Source organism: Mustela nigripes, chromosome 5 (assembly GCF_022355385.1).
Source record: "Mustela nigripes isolate SB6536 chromosome 5, MUSNIG.SB6536, whole genome shotgun sequence".
In the NCBI taxonomy this organism is placed as follows: domain Eukaryota; kingdom Metazoa; phylum Chordata; class Mammalia; order Carnivora; family Mustelidae; genus Mustela; species Mustela nigripes.
This window is the reverse complement of record NC_081561.1, coordinates 23,329,442-23,351,479: the sequence shown is the minus strand read 5'-3', so window position 1 is coordinate 23,351,479 and position 22,038 is coordinate 23,329,442. Positions and strand designations below refer to the sequence as shown.

The following is a 22,038-nucleotide window of genomic DNA, read 5'->3' as shown; positions in this document are numbered from 1 at the left end:
AACCATCACAGGGATCTAGGAAGGCAAGAGTGACAGTTCGGATTGAGAAGAGAATACAGATTCAAGAGGTGTTAAAGAGGTTGAACTCTCAAGCACTTGGAGAAGAACCAGATGTGGTGGTTACTTGATTACATGACACTTGGCTACTGAATATGCTGCCTTTTAAAGTCATTGCAAGCCACTCTTCTGTGTGTACATAATGGGCACATGTTTCTCTCGGTACTGACAGTACCCGTCCAGGGGAGCCACTCAGTACTGGTTTTATTATTATCTTAGAGGGAGACAGAGAAGAATCAGGAAGTGACAGTTTTGTGAACACCACACATTATGGTTTAGGAAGAGTGATCTGATGGTATCATGGTTTGGAGATGAGACTGGAAGCAGGGAGACCAGTTAGCGAACCATCTTGAGATGAGAGGGGATGGAGGCCCTGCTGCAAATCACGTTCCTCCCCCGTGGGGGACGTCAGTGGAGGACATTAGCGTGAGTAGGAAGGGGAAAAGCTACTCACATCTGTGGGTGGAGTGACATTTGGACTCAGGTCTATAGAGTGGATTCCCGGGTCATAGATAACATGAGTCACCCTGATGCTGTAGAAATACAAATGTTTGCATATGCTTTGTATTTGTCTGTCTGACTAAAATTATCTGTCCAGTCTAAGTAACCAGGTTGTAGCTCAAGAAAGTGAAATTCCCTTTACCAGAAATGTCTGTCTTCATAACCCATGTCCGATGAAACACAGTGACAAAGCCTTATCTCTGGATCTCCACTTTTCTGCCCCATTTCACCGCCATCTCCTTCCCATAGGACATTGCAATGATGATTCCCAGAAAGGTTGTGGTTTGGAATTGAATGTGGGAGATGCTCAGCTCTGATCAGTGGCAACACAGAGACTAGGTCTCAGGAGGGGGTTTAACTGAGCATTTGTGTACTTTTAACATTGGTAGACTTTTGATGGTTTTGAGGGGACTTTTATTTAAAAGTTTTTTTTTTTTTTTTTTGCTTATAAACAATAGAAATTTACTTCTCAGGAGGTTGTAAACCCCAAGATCAAGGTGCAGATTCAAAGTCTAATGAGGGCCAGCTTCCTGGCTTTCCACACTTTGCCCCCAAAGTGGGGGAGAAGCTCCTCCTTGGGGCCTCCTAGGATGGCGCAGCCCAGCTCTGGCTGTGTGGTAGAGAGCTGGGGAGGATACTCTGTCCAGTGGGGTGACCTTGGGCAAGTCATCTGACCCTACAAAGCCTTCTCTCAAAATGAGATCATTAATAGCAGCTATCTCATTAGAGTATTGTGAGGAAAAAATTAACTAGTTCATGTTAAGCACTTAGTATTATTCCTGCCTAATAATATTTAGTCCTGTATGTATTTAATATTAAAAACAAGAGTTTGTCCTTCCCGCCTATTTAAAATAGTTGGTTTTGGCACATCTAACTTTAATTCCAACCACCATATGATTATACTTAAAAACAAAGTACAAACAAAGTAGACTTAAAAACAATGTCTTTAACTAATTATTCTTCCCTAAATAGGGACATTAAGCCAAGTATAGTCTTTGTTTTTCCATGGGGTAAGTAGAGGGGCCTGGGAAGTGGAAATGTAGAGAAAAAAGAAAAAAAAATTCTAGCATTGTTCTTTTTTTTTTTTTTTTAAGATTTTATTTATTTATTTGACAGAGAGAGAGATCACAAGTAGGCAGAGAGACAGGCAGAAAGAGAGGGGGAAGCAGGCTCCCCACTAAGCAGAGAGCCCAATGCAGGGCTCAGTCCCAGGACCCTGAGATCATGACCTGAGCGGAAGGTAGAGGCTTAATCCACTGAGCCACCCAGGTGCCCCTCTAGTATCGTTCTAATTAGACTGTGCATCTGAGAATAAATTGCTTTATTACCTGGGCATATTCTTATTTCTCAGGTATAGTAAGGAAACAAACATCATAAATGACCCAAATGACCTTAAGAATCTGATCAAGAGCAATTCAAGAAGAGTTAGCGTTACTGTTACAGTCGTATATTTTTATAAATACTTGTCTTGAGCCAAATGAAACCGTGAGTCCCTCATCCTTACGTAGAAACCTCGCGGGCCTGGTGGAGAGCCGTGCTCACAGTTACCAGAGGCAACCTGTAGCCAGCCTCCCCACTGCAAAGTCAGCGTGAACCGTGTAATCGGTTCTGACATTTGCTGACTTCCTGTGTCAGACCAGTTGCTGAATCCAGTCCATTCTCCTTCGTAAATCCCTCATAAATCCATTACTCGCCTCTGGCCTTTTCTGCCATAGCCTTCATTTTCCTCACATTGGTAGCCTCGATCCCCACAGTGGCCCTGGACTGGTCTATGCCTCCACCCCTGCTCTCCCTCGATCCGTCCTCTGTGCCAGCTGGTTTCAGTCTACTGATCAAAATCCATGGTGAATTTTGGTGGGTTGTATGATCAATGGCATTGATTACAACCCTCATTTTTACAAAGTTGAACCAAACAGAATAGAATATACCTGAGTACGTTGCATATAACCAAGGTACGTATGATTTCAGGAAATTTTGGTTTGGGTACCTTGGTGGACCCCCAGGGTCCTGATATAAAAATGTTAATACTTACAGGAGTTATAGGCAAAAAATTTGGAAGTCCCCAGTCTATATAGTTTTAAGAGTAACCTTTTTAAAATGCAAAACTGTTTCTGTTCCTCCCTGCTTACATTTCTTTAGGATCTCCCCAGTGCCTCTAGGATAAAAGCAGTTTTTAGTCCCCAGGTCAAGGCTAAGAGAGGTTTTTAATTATTCCAGTGTTAGTAGGGCATTCAAGAGCCTTCATCATTCAGCATTTGCTCCCATCTTCTTGACCCAGTCCTCCAGATGTGTCCTACAGCAGTAATTCCCACACCTTAGTGAATATTGGAATAATCTGAGGAACTTGGATTAAATCCAGATCCCTGAGCCCTACCCCCAGGGACTCTGATTCAGTAGGTCTGAGGTAGAGCCCAGGAATCTGCATTTGTATCACCAAAGCATTCTGGGTAACAGGAGAATGAGGCTGTTGGATTCTCAGTCATGAGACAGAGTGAAAGGGACTTAGAGGACTAAGTGCTTAACTCTTCCTTGTGAGGGGGCGAGGGGATGGGAGAACAATAAGTTTGGTCCAGAAAAGCTCGGTCTGAAATCTTCGGCATTTGAGCTAGATCTCAGAGGTGAGGAGGGGGTTACCAGTGTAGTAGCTCAGAGGGAGAGGGTGAGAGAGACCGAGGAGGCAGGGAGGGACTCCAGATTCTGGTCAGAGGATGGCCTGTGCTGGTGACCGGCGGTGTAAATAGTATCTTCAGTTTGGTGAACGCAGATACTTTGAATAAATGTATGTCAGTCACTCACCAATGATTTGTTGAGCTCCTTTGGCTTACCTGTACAGGCATCGTACTAGGTACAGGGATACAGCTGTGGAAACGCCCTTCCCTCATGATGCAGGAATGCCGAATGCCACCCAGAGGGGCGGGGGTCCTAAAGCCTCCATGAGACCACCTGGGGAACTTGTCTGAGTAAGCAGCACTTGAGAAAGCTATAAAACAAAGCAGGAATATCACTGCCCTATATCCTCAAGAAACCACTTCAGTTTGCAGAGGACCACGTGCTGGGAGGCCAGCTCAGCCAGGAGGCAGTGGCTTTATCTGGGGAGAGATGAGTGAGTCTTTAAACTGAGATGGGACACTGAGTTGCAGAAGTGGGTTTGAGATCGATTTAGAAGTTAGTCGCTTTAGAATTCTGTAAGTGATTTGTTACCGAAACCAGCACATCTGTAGCTTTGGGAAAGCAATGGGCTAAAAGTGCTGTTTCAAGAAGTAGAACCTAGAGATCTACCATTACTTGCTAGATATCTACTAGACAGGGGCCTCTTTCCCTCCTTATCCTTCCCTTACCCAGATCACATATTCTGTTTCTAGGATTCAGGATTCCATGTTTCATGCAGTGATCCCTCTTCACACTGGATGGGCAGAGCTCTGAGGAGGTCAGAGAGCTCTGTGGTCTATATTGCCCACTGGATTTCAGAATAAAATTGCCCATCTGTCTGTACCAGCTGTGGTTTGATTAGTACAGTAAGAGGACTGTGTGTTAGAAGAGACACAGAATTCTGGATCTTCCTCAGAGCCAGGCTAAAACCATTCAGACACTCAACAGATATTTGTTGAGTCCTGTCTACAAACCAGTCCTGGTTGTCCCTTCCATCAAACTTATATTCTTTTGGAGGGAGGGGGACAGGACAGCTGTGAGCAGACATCCAGAAAATAAACGTGAGCACATGATAGTCAGCATTTCTAAAATTTAGCTACTTGAAGCAAAAGGATCCAGATCAGTGGTGTTCCACTTTTCCCCCCCAGACATGGACTTTTTAGCTTGAACTGTATTCTGGCTCAGAAACCTGTCACACGGGGCGCCTGGGTGGCTCAGTGGGCTGGGCCTCTGCCTTCAGCTCAGGTCATGATCCTAGGGTCCTGGGATCGAGCCCCATATCGGGCTCTCTGCTCAGCAGGGAACCTGCTTCTCTCTCTCTCTCTGCCTGCCTCTCTGCCTACTTGTGATCTGTCAAATAAATGAATAATATCTTAAAAAAAAAAAAAAAAAGAAAGAAAAAGAAACCCGTCACACAAAACAATTACCAAGAGCTCAGGTGCAGGCAGAGGGTGAGGCCCCACCCCTCACACGTCCTCTGAGTTGGTTTTGGGGGACGCCTACCAATCATCTAGATGGTGTGACAGCTATTCATCTGTTGACCGTTGATACTTAAGCTCTAATTTTTGCCTTCCTTGTTTGTTACTTTCTTCTTCCACGGTCCTCGCAGCTCTGCATCTTTCCGCCGCTGTGGAATCGCTCCTTTCTGCCCGTGGAATTCCCATGTTCTGATGGGGTACCTCGTCAAAGCCACCTGGCATGTCGGTTATGGCCCTGCCTTCAGTCATCTATGATTTCCTTTGCACTTGCACTTGGCGCTTTGGAAAGTGCACTTTGGCCACTTTGCACTTGGATAAGCAAAGGCATCCAAACCAGGGTCACACGTGCTCGGGTGATGGGCTTCCTGAGCATAAAGCAGACATCTAGGGCCCCTGCTCACGTGGGTGCAGGAGGGAGCTGCCTCGGAGGTGTGGAGCTCTTGGCTTTCTTCTCCCATAAATTTTATTATCCTTCCAGCTCCTACAGGAAAAAATCTCTTTAGTGCATATGTATGTGGCCACAGAACTTCCATAGCCTCAAGTTTCCTACCAAGACTAAAGAGGGAATCCAGTGATTAAAAAAAAATTTTTTTTAATGTAATTTGTAATTTTTAAATATTTTTAGACTTACAGAAAAGCTACAAAAAATAGATTCCCCAGACTTTCCCGAATGTAAACATCTTGCATAACTGTAATACAGTCATCAGTCACCAGGGAATGAACATTGTCACAGTACGACTGTCACCTTTGTGTCTTCAAGCAAGGGCATCATCAAGCCTCCAGAGATGTCCAGAATTTACACGGATTCCTAGGACTTTGGACCATATCTGTAGGAGATGAATGCTACTGTAGGAGATGAAATATTTCCTCACTCATCCTGGATAAAAGAGTACTTTACTTGGGCAGTATTTAAGGATTATGACCCAGTGCTCAGGGTATGTCATGAGTATAATTTATTTGTCGCTGCTTTCTTGTATTACTGGCAATATGAAATTGCCCCGTAGTGTTCCAGTTTGTTTCTCACGAGCATCAAGCCCTACCAACTGCTTCACGGAGCAGATGAGATCATGAGATAAACAATCCCTTGTTGAAAATCTCGGGACTGTTCCCTCAAGTCCAGCTCAGTTCCCTCACATCACCTCATTGTGTTTCTGTGGGTGTTTTGTTTGGCATGGCAGAAAGAACTCTTCACACCGTGGGGCTGAAAGGTGTCCCCCACCTGCTGCGGTCGTGACCTGGAGCAGGGTGACCCAGAAGCAGGTACCTCTTATGGGCAGCTGTGGCGAGAACTAAACTGCACAAATTAGCTCCAACATGTGCACTTGGAACTCCCAAGCTGAGTGGCTCGGGTTACAGCCTGGTCACCGAAGCTGCAGGTGCATCCAGGAGCAAAGGAAGTACTACAAGTGAGGAGGTGCGAGAGGAAGAGGTGCCTGAAACAGGCCAGGGGCCTGCAGAGTCTGAGCAAGCAGCTCCTCACGTGTAGATGTGATCTGGCTTCGTTTGCTGCGGGGGATGCAGAGCTTAAGGACGGCATTGGGAAGCAGACGGCATTCACTCTTCGAGACGAGGATCAGGAATCCTCAGAGTGAGGCCTAGTCCCAGGTTTACTTTTCCACCCCAGGACAGTAATACCAGGCAGTTCTTCCTGTTTGTGAAAGCAGGGATCCCCAGACACCTGTCCCTGGGGGCGCAGGGTGGGTCTCTGGTCAGTGGTGAGATGAGTTGGAGTATGCTGATGGATGCAGTCACAGAGCTGTCAGCCTTCTTTTCTTGGGGTGAATTGTCATTATTCCGAGATTAGGTCCCCTTTATTTTTGAGGTGTTAAAGCATTCTTCCCTTAATGACATAAAAGTAGATGAAATAATTTTTTTAAGACCTCACCTGCAAAAATAAAACACAGCTGAGCCTGGAACAGCACAGGTTTGAACTGCACTTAAAAGCAGATTTTAACAGTTCAGTACTGTAAATGTATTTTCTCAACATGTTCTTTCTAGCTTATACTTTATTGTAAGATACAGTATATAATACATATAACGTACAAAGCCTGTGTTAATCAACGTTTTATGTTATCAGTAAGGCTTCAGCATGTTATTGGTGGTTTTTTGCTGGGAAGTCATGTCATAAGTGGATTTTTAGGTACACAAGGAGGGGACTGAGGGGGTGGATCTGTGCCCCCAATCTCCTGTTTTGTTCAGAGACATTGCATGGGTATTTGTATTAGCTCCCAAATGGTTTTTAGGAAATTGTCTTTTTGAAATCCAGAGACCTGGAAAACATTGGTCTAAATGATATTTTCTGTTGTACAATTAGTATGAAAAAGAGAAAATATTTGGAATTTTCAACAAAACTGTGTGTTCAGCTGCAATATAATGATGAAAAACATTGCACATTCTATTTCTTCCATCATCTGCAAACTTACCCCGGTATTTCGTGTTTCATTCCTAATAGCACTCAAGATAATGGTAATCTCCTCAGTAAATTTGATTGAAGTCATTGATATGTTGCAGCTTGCTTGCTTAGAAGGCTAGGATCTGAATGTTATCAGTTCAGGAGAGACCGAGGGAAAGAATTATCCTACCTGCAAGTAACTGCTATCATTTAAGGAAGTTTGGGTCTTATACAACCTAGAATTTTTGAAAGACCTTGACCCCCAGATTGCTAATGCTTCTTCCCTTTACCACCTTTTCGTTTGCAGAGATGACCGAAACAGAGGAGGACTTCAGTCCTTTTCCTGGAGGGTATGACTATTTGGTTGACTATCTACCTTTATCCTTTGCAAAAGAAAGCCCGAGCTGGGAACACATGTATGAGGAAGTAAGTAGGAAGTCCAGGGGCAGTGCTCTTTCTGGTCTTCTTTATTTCTGCCCTTCCGAATACACTTTTTATTTTAGAATGATTTTAGAGTTACAGAAAAGCTGCAAGGATAGTACTGAGAATTGTTAACATCTTACTTTACTGTATTACAGTTGTCATAAGTAATGAGGCCATATGGAAACATAGTTATGAACTCAAGTCCGTACTTACTTATTTTTGAGTGAGTTGCAAAGACTCTGCATGCTTGCTTCCAAACAGCTGAGCGGCTTGAGTGCTTTCCAGACCTGCAAGCCTCCATCTCGACCTCCTTTCCGTGGCCTCCAGTGGCACCTCCTTCCCCGAGCCCAGTGGGCATTCGTAGAGCGGGAATGAAGTCAGCAGACAGCAGCGGATATCTGGGTGAGCTCCAGTGCTGAGCAAACCCCTCACCCGTGGCACCATGGTGGAAGAGCAGAGCTCCCGGGCTTCCACCTTAGGACTGGTGCCCCATCCGTGCTGATCATAGGCTTTGAGTGACCGAGTTCACCTGTCCGAGCCTTTGTTTCTTTATTCCTTCCATGGGGCGTATTCCCATTCTGCCATTTTTTTTTTTTTTTTTGTCCAATAGTTAAATAACTAATAAATTACGTGAGCATGCATTGTAATTTTCAATTCTATACGAATGTAACTTAACAACCATTAGATAAATTAGGATATACAGGCCACTCTTGAATATATTACATGTGCCATAGAAATGTATGCTACCTAATTGTAGCAGTAAACTACATTTTAATAATTTGACTTGTATTTTGATATTAAGCCAAGTACTTGCCGTTAAAGAGAATCCTAGGCTAAAGCTTCAGTAAAATCAATAACCTATTGCCTGCTTTCTGGGTTTTATTTTTTATTTATTTATTTTTTAAAAAAAGATTTTATTTTTTATTTATTTGACAGAGAGAGATCACAGGTAGGTAGAGAGGCTGGCAGAGAGAGAGAGAGAGAGGGAAGCAGGCTCCCCGCTGAGCAGAGAGCCCGATGCGGGACTCGATCCCAGGACCCTGAGATCATGACCTGAGCCGAAGGCAGCGGCTTAACCCACTGAGCCACCCAGGCGCCCTGCTTTCTGGGTTTAAAAAAAACAGGTTTTACATATAGGAAAAGTGTATGTGAAGCACCCATTTTAAGCAAAATGGATCTATTCAACGTATTGCTTTATTTAACAAACGCTTACATAGCTCAAAGCACTTTATACGTCATTTATTCAACAACAACCTTATGGACACGGTATCACTATATTCCCCACTTGTGGATAAAGACAGCCCGAGGCTGTCCAGCTGGCAAGCGATGGTGTGGAGGTGACCTCAGTGGTCTAGCTCCAGGGTCTACGTATTAGCCACTGAGTTGCTTCTCAAATCTGATTCACCAATTCTATACATTAAGGTATCGGTTAGCCTTAAAGGAGATCATCTTTGGACTTTTTTGATTCACAAGTTCTTGTGAAATATTTAACCCAAAGTCACTTTTTCACAGCTTTTCATAATGCATCTGCCGGGTGAGGCAAACAGCAGCTCTGTTGCAGACTTAAATGTACCACGGGCTGAATCGTCACAACTGCTGCATATTTGGCTCTATGTAAAGTGGCTTTTGGTGCTTTTATCTGGCAGGATTTTTTTTTTTCTCAAGTTTTTTACTTAATTGCAAAAAAGATCGTGCCCAAGAGCACAAGCAGGGGGAGTGGGAGAGGGAAAAGCAGTCTCCCTACAAAGCAGGGAGCCTGACATGGGGCTCTATCCCAGGACCCTGGGATCATGACCTGAGCTGAAGGCAGATGCTTAACCGACTGAGCCACCCAGGCGCCCCATCTGCCAGGATGTTAGTGAGATTTCTTACGGTGAGTTTTGCTTAGGCCTGCCCTGGGGAGAGCTCCTCTCCTTGCCGCCCGGAGCCCCCTCATGCTACCTTTTTTTAACCATGAGTTTTTCAAACTCCTAAGTATATTTTCTATTTCACCACCTCTCCCTCTGTCCTAGATGCACGGCTCCGGTAGTCAGCCTCCTCCTCCTGCCCCAGTCAGGATGGGCTCCTGTAGGTCGGCGGCAAGTCTTTCACCCTCCAACATCCCTTATCTGCCTCCAGACCCCACCTGGTCTGAGCTGCCTTTGCTTCAGGCTTTCTGCTTACAACTGCCCAGAAAGGGTGCACCGGAGCTAAACCAGACAGAAATACTTCCCTGCCTCCCATCACACAATAGTGTAGCTGAGCCCTGGAAGCTGGCTGGCGGATCTCTGTCCACTGACACCCAAGGGCATTGCTCTTTTGGCTTCTTATGTGCGGTGTTGCTCACCGAAGACCGATCTTTCTGTGTATGTGTAGCTCTTGTCATCCAGCAGGCTTTCCTTAAAGGCAGGGACTACCTGCTTCCATGCTCAGAGCTGGCTCATGGCAGATCCCGTACATGGGAGAGCTGAGTGGGGCTGTGGAGAACATGTGCATGGTTGGAAGGTGGCCTTGCTGATCCTCTGAATTGTCCAGAGAACTTGGAAGTCTGGGTTTTTATGTGAAATACCCAGATTGACAACTTAGCAGAAAATTAATTCAGTTTTTAAAAAGGGGACTATGCAACAGGCTAGGCTGTCCTTGGTCAGGTGTGAGGTCTGGAGGTGAGGATATAGCTGTGAGCCTGGGGGGTCTCCGTAGTACTGAAGTGTGGAGCTCCTTGCTTCGGGGCCATCACAAGGATCCCACCTGCTCTTGCTCTCCCCCCAAAACTGATGCCATTTACTCAGAGAACTGTCTGAAGGTATGTGGTGAGAGCAGTGCAGAAGCCCAGGAAGGGGCCAGCTGTTTGATGTACACTGTACTGTGTGTTCTCATGGTCATCCTTGGGAGCCTGCCTCTACCCCCTGCACGTGTGGACACCCTCCCCTCGTGCTCCGGCGTCCTGCAGACTCTGTTTTTACTTGCCACTACTCAGCCTGCTCTCCAGGTTCACGTCAGGTGGAGTCTCCTTCTTGTCAGTGACTCGCTTTGCTTCCTGTTCTGTGACAGTTCATACCCGTGTAAATGTGTTGTGAACATTCTAGTTGGGCCTGCCGTGTACAGAAGACACGTTTGTGCATATGCATCCTTTCTAAAAAATATTTATTTATTCATTTGGGAGAGAGAGGAAGAGTGTGGGGTGGGGGAGGAGTGGAGGGAGAAGGAGGAGAAGGAGGCTCTCCAGCAGACTCTGCATTGAGCACAGAGCCAACACAGGACTCAATCCCACAACCCCCAGCCGAAATCAAGAGTCCAACACCTAACTGAAGGAGCCATCCAGTCCATCTTTTTGACCTTGAGTGTTTTCTTCATTCCTATGACACTACCCCTTGTTTTTTTCCCTTTCTGACTAACCTTCTGCATTCTTTTGGGGTCCCTCTCCAGGCATCACTAAAAGCTTGTTTCCCTCCAGGGCTTCGTGTTCAACTCACTCTTTCTCTTGAGTCTCTAACTGGGTGACCTCCTAGGCTGCTGCCACTTCTCTGCTAATGACTCCCAAACCCGCACATCGCACCCTACAACACAGTCATGCCGGCGATTCTTTACTGTCCGCTGCCCGCTAGATCTATCATCACCCAGATTCCAAATTCTTGGTACCTCCTTTTCAACCTGTTCAAAATACAGCATATCCTCTTCCTTCTCTAGAACTACTCTTCCTCTTTTCTGGACTGTTGGCAATACGGACCCCTGACCTTGAGCCATACGAGACACAGAGGAGTCACCCTCCAACCTTCTCTTCCCCTCCTCCCCACAGCTAATCAGTCACCCACACCTTCCCATTGTCTACTCTATTTCTCGGTCCCATCCCCCAGTCTTCCCCAGAACAAAAGGTCAGAAAGGCCATCTGCCCTCCACCGTGAGGAGCTAGATCCAGACCCACGTCTTATGAGGGGCAGCATCATCCTGACCAATCGGTGCTGTTTTCTCAGTCTGCTGTTTAAGTGCACGATGCATATGGTTGTACGGGAACGGTGCAGGCTGGAGAATAAATCCAAGTTGCCCATCTTCGAACCCTTCTGTGTCACTTAAGAACCTGTCATTTATGACAGTTGGCCTCGGCCGGCACTCAGGTGCTGTTTCCCTGGGGGGAAATGCTGGTGCCCAGCACTGGAAAAGCTCCTGGTAAACTTTAACACGAGTCCTAATGAACTGTCGAAGCCACGTCTGATCTGTGAAAAGCAAGTCTGACTAGGCAAGTCATTTGTACATTCATACAGATGTTTCAGTCCCTTCTTCAAGTAGTTTTTAGTATAGGAGATGAAGGGAGATTATTAGAGGCAAGGTGTGTATTTGCCAAGAGAAGAATGAGGGGTGGTGTTTATGTGACAAAGTTATGGTCAATGAAGACAGTTCTTCCCCATGTCACCTTTTTGCCTGTGCCCAACCCTATGTGAATGTGGTGGACTGGTTGGTTAAGGGGAATGGCCCACTGAGTTTCTGCCTGCCTCCACTTCAAAACAATGTAAGTCTCTCATCACAAAATTGTGTACATCTTTAAGATTGTATTTGGGGAGCGCCTGGGTGGCACAGTTGGTTAAGCGTTGGCCTTTGGCTCAGGTCATGATCCTGCTCAGCAAAGAGTCTGTTTTCCCTCTGCCCCTCACCCTGCTCATGCTCTCTCTCTCTCTGTCAAACAAATAAATAAAATCTTTAATTAAAAAAATCATAATTGCAATATTTGAGCTGAAATGTCAAAAAGGCTCATTTGCTATTTTTTATTTGCAAAAGAATCACCAAGAGGGAGAATCATTTCTTATCTTTAACACTGACCCTCTGAAAAATGCAGGAATTTAATTGTGAATAAGCAAAACTTACCCTCTGGTTCTGCCTTGAGCTTGCAAACACAGGCATGTCTTCAAACCGATCTCCCTTCCCACCCCTCCCTTCTTCTTTCTTCTCTCTTATTTTCTTTCTGACTTACTACCTTATGAATGTTTTTAAATTATTTTTAGAAAAGGTAAAGAATGTTGAAGCTCGTAAAATAAAAAGTAAATAATCTCCCCACCCTTCCCACAAAACCCTCTCCTTTTCCTGCCTCTCCCTCCACCCACTTTCCCTGGCAAACTCTTGATAACTCTGAATAAGCTCAGTGGATAGTGTCCCAGGCCTGTTTCTGAATATATCAACATTCCTCTAAATAGAGTTGTTCTCCGGTGCCTCCTTAGCGCAGTAGGCAGTGCGTCAGTCTCAGAGAGTTGTTCTCAATAAAATGTCCCGTATAGTCGGAGGGAAAAGTTTGTGATTGCTGTTTGTTTGTTTGTTTGTTTTAAATGTTCTCCTAGTACATACACTCTGTAACTTGTTTTGTTTTTTACTCATCACTGTATCTTTGGTATCCCTTGTGTTGAGAGACACAGATCAGCCTCAAAAATAATTTTTTTAAGGTTTTATTTTTAGGTAGTTTCTATACCCAACATGGGGCTTGAACTCACCACCCCACGATCAGGCATCACAGGCCCCAGTAACCCAGTCAGCCGGGTGCCCCAAACCTCAAACTTTGTAATGGTTGTAAAACATTTTAACTTTGGTTCATTTTCAACATAACATATGCCTGACTTCTTATTCTGGAAAAACAGGATTGAAGCAACTTTTGGGGAGACTTGAGAGGTTATTTTTTCCTAAGAAAACAGTTTCCTCTTGGAAGCTCCTAGAATATTGATGTTAAAGACTATTTAGTTCTGTTGTTTTGATAACACAGGCTGTATATGTAAGAGGATTCCTTAATGAATCTTGGGAAACAGTCACAGCCTCGTTTATTTTAGTTTCTCTTCAAATGAGATTTATGAGTTTATTGACTATTTTTCTGGTTTTAAAAATGATATATCTCTATTGGAAATTTGAGAAACGTTATCTAAAAAAATTCTTTTAAAGTTAAAAAAAAAAAAAAGTTAAAACCACGAATAAACCCACCACCCCAAGAGAGCCGTTGAGATTCTTAATCTTTCCCTTCAGTTTGCAAGCCCATACACATGCACTTTTTGTAAAAATAGAGTCATATCATACATACTTTTGTACTTGCCTCTTTACCGAACCATCTTTGATTTACCTGTAAGCTATTTCTAACTTTTCATTATTCGAAACTGACTCTGATACAGCAAATTAACTTGTAGATGTGTCTTGCACACTCTCCATTGATTTCCTCAGGGTGCGTGTGGGGGTAGGGAGCAGGGGCAGATGTGTCAGGCGCATGGGCAGTGCCTAGGCTTCAGGTGTGCTCTGCCTCGTCGCTCAGCAAGCCAGTGTCCTCCCCCAGATACACATAGGAGAAGACTCACCACCTGTACCCTTACTAGTACCAGGTTCTAATGCTTTTGTCTACAGAACATAAATCTTTATTTTCACATAGAATTCCTGTTTCTCTGCTTTATCTCTTTTACAGGTTTTGCAACCATTTTCAAATCAAACTGCCTCTAACACCGCCCAGCTGGAGGTCCTTCCCGATGCACTGGGGGTAGAGCAGGCCTGAGCTTCCCAGGTAAGGCATCCAGGATGTCTGGGAGATACCCCTTGCCTAATCCCCATCATACACTCTCTGCCGTCTAAATTAATCAGACACCATGCCTGCCAGAAAATCTAACTTTCAGGGGAGTGAGAAGAGCTAACATTACAAGAACATTCAAGCTTACAAATAAGTAAACAAAATGAATAGCGGGTGCGTCCCGTCCAAGACCATAGAATCTGGTTGAGGCGACCACACAGCCAGTTAATAGACAAGACAGAAATTATCCCAGGTAGTGTGAGCATTCAGAACTAAATCCTTAATACGTGCAAAGGAGCAACAAAAACCAAAGGGAGAAAAGCTAAAAACAGAGTATGATGGAAAACCTCTCCATTTGCAGTGGACTGCTCTCTTTTTCAGGCTGATGAAGATCAGCCTGTCTGGCTCAAATTCTATTTGACATTTCTTCCTACCACTTGGGATGTAATTTTACTAACTGAATTAAAAGTTATGTTTCCTCACATTTACTATTAGAACAATCACATAATATTACTACAAAGATAGTGAATATTACTACAAAGATAGTGTTTATTTATATGTTTACTTATCCCACAAACATGTATCCCATCACATTGTTTCCTCATAATCTGTTTTCTTTTCTGGTCAGTAGACTCTGAATTTCTTAAAAGTAAATACTTTTGCCTGTGCTTAGCACAGAGCCCAGAGAACACGTAATTTTATTCATGGTAGGCAGTAAGGAAGGAAGGAAGGAACAGTGAATTTCCGTCTCCCACCTTTAGTATGACTTGCCTCTTTAGCTGGGCATCAGTGTCCTTACCAGTAAAATTAAGGTTCAAAGTAGAACATTTTTTTTCAGTTGTGAAGTCCTTTGTTTCATCTTCTAGTTCTTTCTTCTGTTCTCCAGTTTACCACAAAGCACTGGGCTAGATCTTCTCAGTGACGATTGTAAACTAGAAGGGATGCCTAAGGAGTTCACTTATAACTGGATTATAAGGTAGATTATATTAGTGTTACAATCACGTGGAGAGAGACTACATCTGACTTTTTGAAATGACCAAGAAGAACGTTCTGGAAAAGGTAGTCTTTGGGTGGGGAGGGGAGGTGGTATTCGGAGTGAGGCTCAGAGTTTGGGTCAAGTTCTTCATAAAGCTGAAATGGAGGAGTGATGGTGGAAAGAATATTCCACACGGAAGGAGTGGGTGAAGTTTTAAAAGGAAGAAAAATGCAAGGCAGATTAGAGCCAGAGCAAGTTCTCCCGGAGTGACAGAGAAGGGAGGCAGAGAAGAAGCATGAGTGGTGCTGGGAGAGTAGAGGCAGTGGGGCTCAGTGGAGATGTTGAACATGTCCAGTAGTTAGGAAAGCCAGGAGGCACGGAAGGGAAGGAGGAACGGATGGAGAAAGCATTCAAGGTCTTGGAGCTGGAGCAGTTCAGAGAGAAGGTCTGGAGTGCTTCTGTGTGAGCGGGTGAATGAACAGGAGCAGAGATGAAGGTAACAAAGTCAGGAGGTCAGCGTATGCATTTTGAAGTTGTTGCATCAGGGAAGCAATAATGCACAGAGGTCAGCACCTCAGACTTGGAGTCTGGCTTCTCCAGGTCAAACCTTGGCTGTCATCTACCATGTGACCTTGGGCAAATTAGTGGACCTCCCTGTGTGTCTGGTTTTCATCTGTGAAGTGGATCTAATAGGAACAGCTACCTCACGGGGCTGGGTGACACGCCAGGTACTTCTTCTGAGAGAGTAAGTAGCACCTGGTAAGTGAGGGATAAACACAGACCATCTCTGTCTGATGAAATAAACAGGAGCATCCTGTGACCTACAGTGTCATTTGGTGAATCGGGCAAAAGCTGGGAGAAGAGTTGTAGTCCAGCTCACGTTCCAGTTTCAAATTCCCGCTGATTTTGAAGGCTCAAAGGCTATGTAATTCAAGCTGAAGAATAAGGTTAAAAATTTGTCCCAGGGCATCTGGGTGGCTCAGTTGGTTAAGTGTCTGACTCTTGATTTCAGCTCAGGTCATGATCTCAGGGTCATGAGATCTAGCCCCACGTGGGGCTCTGTGCTCAGTGTGGAGTCTACGGAAGACTCCCACTCTTCTCCCCCTCCCCCCACTTGTGCACCCACACACACGTGCTCTCTAAAATAAGTAAATCTTTAAAACAATGCAATAAAAAATGAAAAAGTATTAAGGTGAGATTTATACTTAATATCTTTAATTCACAGAGATGCCAAGCAAACAAAATTTAAGAATTTACTGATGCCATATCTTAAACACAGGAAGTTTATACCAAAGGGTCCTACACCTTACTGACATCAAGAATGGATAATTACATATTGCACTTGTGAGATGTTCACCTATTTTATGTTTGTGGGTGACTACGTAGCCAGATCATTTCTGTTTTCCTTATTACATGCGCAGTTTTCTGGAAAAGAACTGATGGCCACACAGGAACAGATTGTCTATGGGAAACAAAGCCTAATGGAGGGAGATTGAATCCAAGTATTGAAGAAATAGAACAAGAGGAGACCAAATGCTCTAGGGGACGAAGAGGAAACCAGAAAGTGGTGGGGAAGCAAACATTTGGTTAGAAAAACAGAAGAAAGAAGAGAAATAGATAAATGAATGGTCAAAAGAAGAAAACAGGAAGGAGAAAAACTTCAAACAGAATTTTCAAAGAAGAATCTATTTTGTTCCTTAATAGATTGATTGCCCAAGTAGCATCCATTAATTTGGGGTAAGAGAGCTCAATAGCTGTCTTCAGTTTTTCAGAAAGCTTTGTTGAAATCATACATTTGTCAAAATAAGGCTGCAGAGGCTTCCCTCAACAGTAAAATTTCATTGGGACTGGCATGATGTTGATTCAGGGACAAAATTGGCCATTTTGTGCAGCTTATGAATTCTAACAAATGGAAAAATCTTTGACTAATAAAAAATCTGAATACTAACTAGTAATAAAATAAGCTTTGAAGCCAAAAACCTTTCAAAATCAATAGAAAAATCAACAATAAAGACTAATATCTTGAAAAATGGGGAAATCCTCTTCTGAACATGTAAATCCATTGTTTCAGTGGTTAAGATAGGCAGCTAATTTTTGATATTTGCAGGATTAAGGCACAGCCATACAAATCTATCCCTAGAAAATGTGATTGTTCACACAGCCATTTTACATGTTGCTGTTTCTAGTACACCATACTCACACACCTCTCATTGAGTGAACATCGAAATTGGTTTTCTGATTATATATACTACCTCTTGAATTCTGAAGATACAAGAATCAAGATCAAGATACAAGAATCCAGGGGTGGATTTAATCTCCTTAAACACCTAAATTCACACTTGGTAATGGAAATGTTGATCTATTTTTTTTTTGAGATTTGCAGCAATGATGTTCCATTGCTCTGGTTCACCTCACACATTATACAGAAATGCTTGTAATTCAGGTATCCTATTTTGTGATTTACACTATATAGTAAATTATTCTAATTGATACTGAAAAATAAATGTAATATATATCAATAGAATGCATGTTAAAATGTATATGATGAGCAAATAAAGATTATCTTAAAATGTGTATTTGTTTTCTTGCCACCAAGCCAATCTTTATTTTCATGCCCACTTTCCAGCGATGTCCTTCTAATACCTTCACTCCAGCAACTCTGATTTCACCAAGACCCTTGACCCTATATGTCCTCACTTTGCTTCTCACTCATCTAAACTGTGTTCACTTCACCCTCCTCTTTCTCGTTCTGCCCCATATTACCTGCCCTCTTTCCCTCTCAGATCTCATTTCCATGACATAAGCCAAACACTGTGAAGTTATCCTTTGCACCTTGCCCTGATGTCCACTACATTTGCAAAGATTTCTTATGTCTTCCTTACTGATTTGAATGCCTTTTACTTCTTTCTGTTGTCAGATTGCTGTGGCGAGGACCTCCAGTACTGTGCTGAAAAGAACTGGTAAGAGTGGACTTCCCTGTCTTGTTCCTGATTTTAGGGAAAAAGCGCTCAGTTTTTCACCATTGAGTATGATGTTGGCTGTAGCTTTTTCATATATGGCATTTATTAGGTTGAGGTAAGTTCCCTTTAAACCTACTTTGCTGAGGGCTTTTATCATGACTAGATCTTGTGCTTCATCAAATGCTTTTTCTGCATCTATAAATGATCACATGGTCTTTATCCTTTCTCTTATTGATGTGGTGTATTACATTGACTGACTTGCATGCGATGTATCCTACTGACTAATTTGCTGATGTTGAGCTACACCTGCATCCCAAGAATAAATCCCACTTGGTCATGATGAATAGTCTTTTTTAATGTATTATTGGATTTAGTTTGCTCATATTTTGTTGAGGATTTTCACATCTGTGTTCTTCAGAAATACTGTCCTATAGGTTTTTGTTTTGTTTTGTAGTTCTTTATCTGGTTTTGGTATCAGGGTAATTCTGACCTCATGGAATGAATTTAGAAGCTTTCCTTTCTCTCTATTTTTTGAAATGAGGTGAAAATTGGTATCAACTCTTCTTTAAATGTTTGGTGGAATTCACCTCTGAGAGAGCAGCCTGGTCCTGGACTTCTGTTTTTGGGAGTTTTTTGATTACTGACTCAATCTCACTGCTGATAATCAATACATTCAGATTTTCTATTATTTCCAATTCAGTTTTGGGAGGTTATATGTTTCTAGGAACTTATCCTTTTCTTCCAGGTGGTCCAATATTTTGGCATATGGTTTTTCATAATATTTTTTATAATCCTTTTTTTTTTGTAGTTTTGGTGCCTACTCTTGCATTTCTGATTTTTATTCTATGTTATTTTGATGAGTCTGGATAGATGTTTATCAATTTGTTGATCTTTTCAAAAAACCAATTTTTGGTTTCATTGATCTGTTCTGCTGTTTTTGTTTTGGTTTGTTTCTATATCACTTATTTCTACTCTAATCTTTATTTCCTTCTTTCTATTGGTTTTGGGTTTTGTTTGTTCTTCTTTTGTTAGTTCCTTTAGGCATAAGTTTGGGTTGTTTAATTGAGATTTTTCTTGCTTCTTGAGGTAGGCCTGTATTGCTATAAACTTCCCTCTAGAGCCATTTTTGCTATATCCTGAAGGTTTTAGACTGTTGTGTTTTCATTTTCATTTGTTTCCATGTATTTTTTAAATTTCCTCTTTGATTTCTTCATGGACCCATTCATTGTTTAGTAGCATGTTACTTAACCCCCATGTATTTGTGTTCTTTCTAGATTTTTTCTTGTGGTTGATTTCCAGTTTCATAGCTTTGTGAGGTACATGGTATTATGACTTAAATCTTTTGAGTATTTTGAGACTTGTTTTGTAGCTTAATATGTTATCTGTCTTGGAGAATGTTCCTTGTGCACTTGGAAAGAATATGTATTCTGCTGTTTTAGGATGGAATGCTTTGAATGTATCTATTAGATCCATCTGGTCCAATGTATCATTCAAAGCCACTGTTTCCTTGTTGGTATTTTGATTGGATGATCTATCCATTGATGTAAGTGGGGTGTTAACATCCCCTACTATTATTGTATTAGTATTGATTACTTCCTTTATAAAGCTTGTTATTCGCTACCTTATGTATTTGGATGCTTCCATGTTGGGTACATAAACATTTACAGTTGTTATATCTTCTTGTTGGGTTTTTCCCTTTATGATTATGTAGTGACCTTCTTTGTCTCTTGTCACAGCCTTTGCTTTAAAGTCTAGTTTGTCCCATAGAAGTATTACCACCCAGCTTTTTTTTTTTTTTTTTCACTTCCATGTGTATGATAAATGTCTCTCTAGGTCTGAAATGAGTCTCTTGTAGGCAGCCTACAGATAGACTCACATTTTTATCCATTCCAGTCTCCTGTGTCTTTTGATTGGAGCATTTAGTCCATTTACAAAGTAATTATTGATAGGTATGTACTTATTGCCATTTTGCTTCTTCTTTTATGGTTTTTTATGTATTACTTTTCTTTCCTCACTCATGGGTGCTGGTTTTCTTTAGTGATATACTTGGATTTCCTTTTCTCTATTTTTTTAATATCTCTTACTGGTTTTTAATTTGTGCTTACCATTAGATTTATATATAACATCTTCTGCATATAGCAATCTCTGTTAAGTTTATGGTCACTTAAGTTTGAACCCATTCTAAAAAAAAAACTAGATTTTTACTCCTCTCCCATCCACATTTTTTATATATGTTGTTATACTTTACATCCTTTTATTTTGTGAATCCCTTGACTGATTTTTATAAATATGCTTAATTTTAGTGCTTTTGTGTTTCCTACTTTTCTTATTCCTATGTATGGTCTTATCTTCCACTCAAAGAGTCCCCTTTAACATTTCTTATAAGCTGGCTTAGTGTTGATGAATTCCTTTAACTTCTTTAGGTCTCCTATTCTGAGTGAGAGCCTTGGTGGATAGAGTATTCTTGGTTGTAGATTTTTTGCTTTCAGCACTTTGACTATAGCATGGCACACTCTCTGGCCTGTGAAGCTTCTGCTGAAAAATCAGTGGATGACCTTGTGGGGTTTCCCTTGTATGTAACTGTTGTCTTTTCTCTTGTTGCTTTTTTTTTTTTTTTAAAGATTTTATTTATTTATTTGTCAGAGAAAGAGAGAGAGAGAGCAAGAGAGCGTGCACAGGCAGACAGAGTGGCAGGCAGAGGCAGAGGGAGAAGCAGGCTCCCTGCCAAGTAAGGAGCCCGATGCAGGACTCGATCCCAGGTTGCTAGGATCATGACCTGAGCCAAAGGCAGCCGCTTAACCAACTGAGCCACCCAGGCATCCCTCTCTTGTTGCTTTTTAAAATTCTCTCTTTATCACTACTTTTTACCATTGTAATTACTATATGTCTTGGTGTGGACCTCCGTGGATTGATTTTGTTGGGGGCTCTCTGTGCCTCCTGGATCTGGATTTCTTTTTCCTTCCCCAGATTATGGAAGTTTTCAGGTATTGTTTCTTCAAATAAAATTTCTGCCTCCTGTTCTCTCTCTTCTCCTTCTGGCATCCCTATAATGTGAATGTCATCACCCTTGATGACAGTGTTGTTGAGTTCCCTTAATCTGTTTTCATATATTATTATTATTTTTCTCTGTCTGGTTCAGCCTGATTCTTTCCATTACTCCATTATCCTGTTAACAGATCCATTCTGCTTCCTTTAGTCTATATTTATTACATTTAGTTTTTTAATTTCAGTTACTGAGTTCTTCATCTCTAGTTGGTTTTTTCCCATGTTTTCTATCCCTTTGTTGAGGGTCTCACTGAGATCCTCACTCTTCTCTAGTTCAGTGAATGTCTATGGGACCATTACTTAAAATTCTCTTTTGAACCTATTTGTTCTTCTCTGTGTCATTTAGCAATCTTGCTGTGATTTTGTCTTGTTCTTTCATTTGGGATATATTCCTCTGTCTTCTCATTTCGTCTAACTCTCTGTATCTGTTTCTATGTGTTAGGAGAGTCAGCTGTGTTTCCTATTCTTGAAGGTAGCGGCCTTATGAGGAAGAGGTTCTGGAGTGCCCTGCAGTGCAAGGTCCCCTCTTCTCCAGAACCTGGAGGTCTCTTCTCCAGAACCAGGGGTGTCTTCTGTGTGTGTTGTGTGTTATGGCTGAGCTGTATCTACCTTCAGTCTACCTGGGTATAATGTCTCTCTTTGTCTGTTGTGGGCACTGTTTGGTCCCTGTGGTGTTAATGGGCCAGTCTGGAGCTGATGTGGGCTTGGATTGAGTCAGATCAGGTATTTGCCAGAGCTGCAGGAGCACCAAACTGCAGAGTATTCTCCCTGTGTTTTCCCCTGAGAAACTTTCATTGGTTGGCAGGGCCTGTAGTCAGACTAGATGTCTGCCCCAGCTCACTGCTGGGGCCAAGTGGGACTGGTATATGTGGTTATCTTCCCCTCTCCTAAGGGCTGAGGTCAGTTTGGTGTAGTGCTGGGCCCTGTCTGGGGTGCTGGCACACGACCAGGCTTGCGTTTCTACTTTAGATGGACTGCTGCTGCAGATGGCCCACAGCAGGGGTGATGTCATCAAGGTCTGGACCAGTCTGCTGTAGGAACGGCTTTGCAGCTAATGG

The 22,038-nt window shown here is 42.6% G+C and overlaps 1 protein-coding gene across 2 annotated transcripts in view; it reads left to right on the top strand.

Moving 5' to 3' along the window:
• The window catches only part of RIPOR2 (RHO family interacting cell polarization regulator 2), a 275,758-nt gene that overhangs the window by 16,637 nt on the left and 237,083 nt on the right, over positions 1 to 22,038 (top strand). For both annotated transcript variants that reach the window (XM_059399570.1, XM_059399569.1), the window contains exons 2-4: positions 7,385 to 7,503; positions 13,901 to 13,996; positions 17,893 to 17,935. The gene's annotated coding sequence lies outside the window, so the exon portion shown is untranslated. The remainder of the gene's footprint in view (positions 1 to 7,384; positions 7,504 to 13,900; positions 13,997 to 17,892; positions 17,936 to 22,038) is intronic.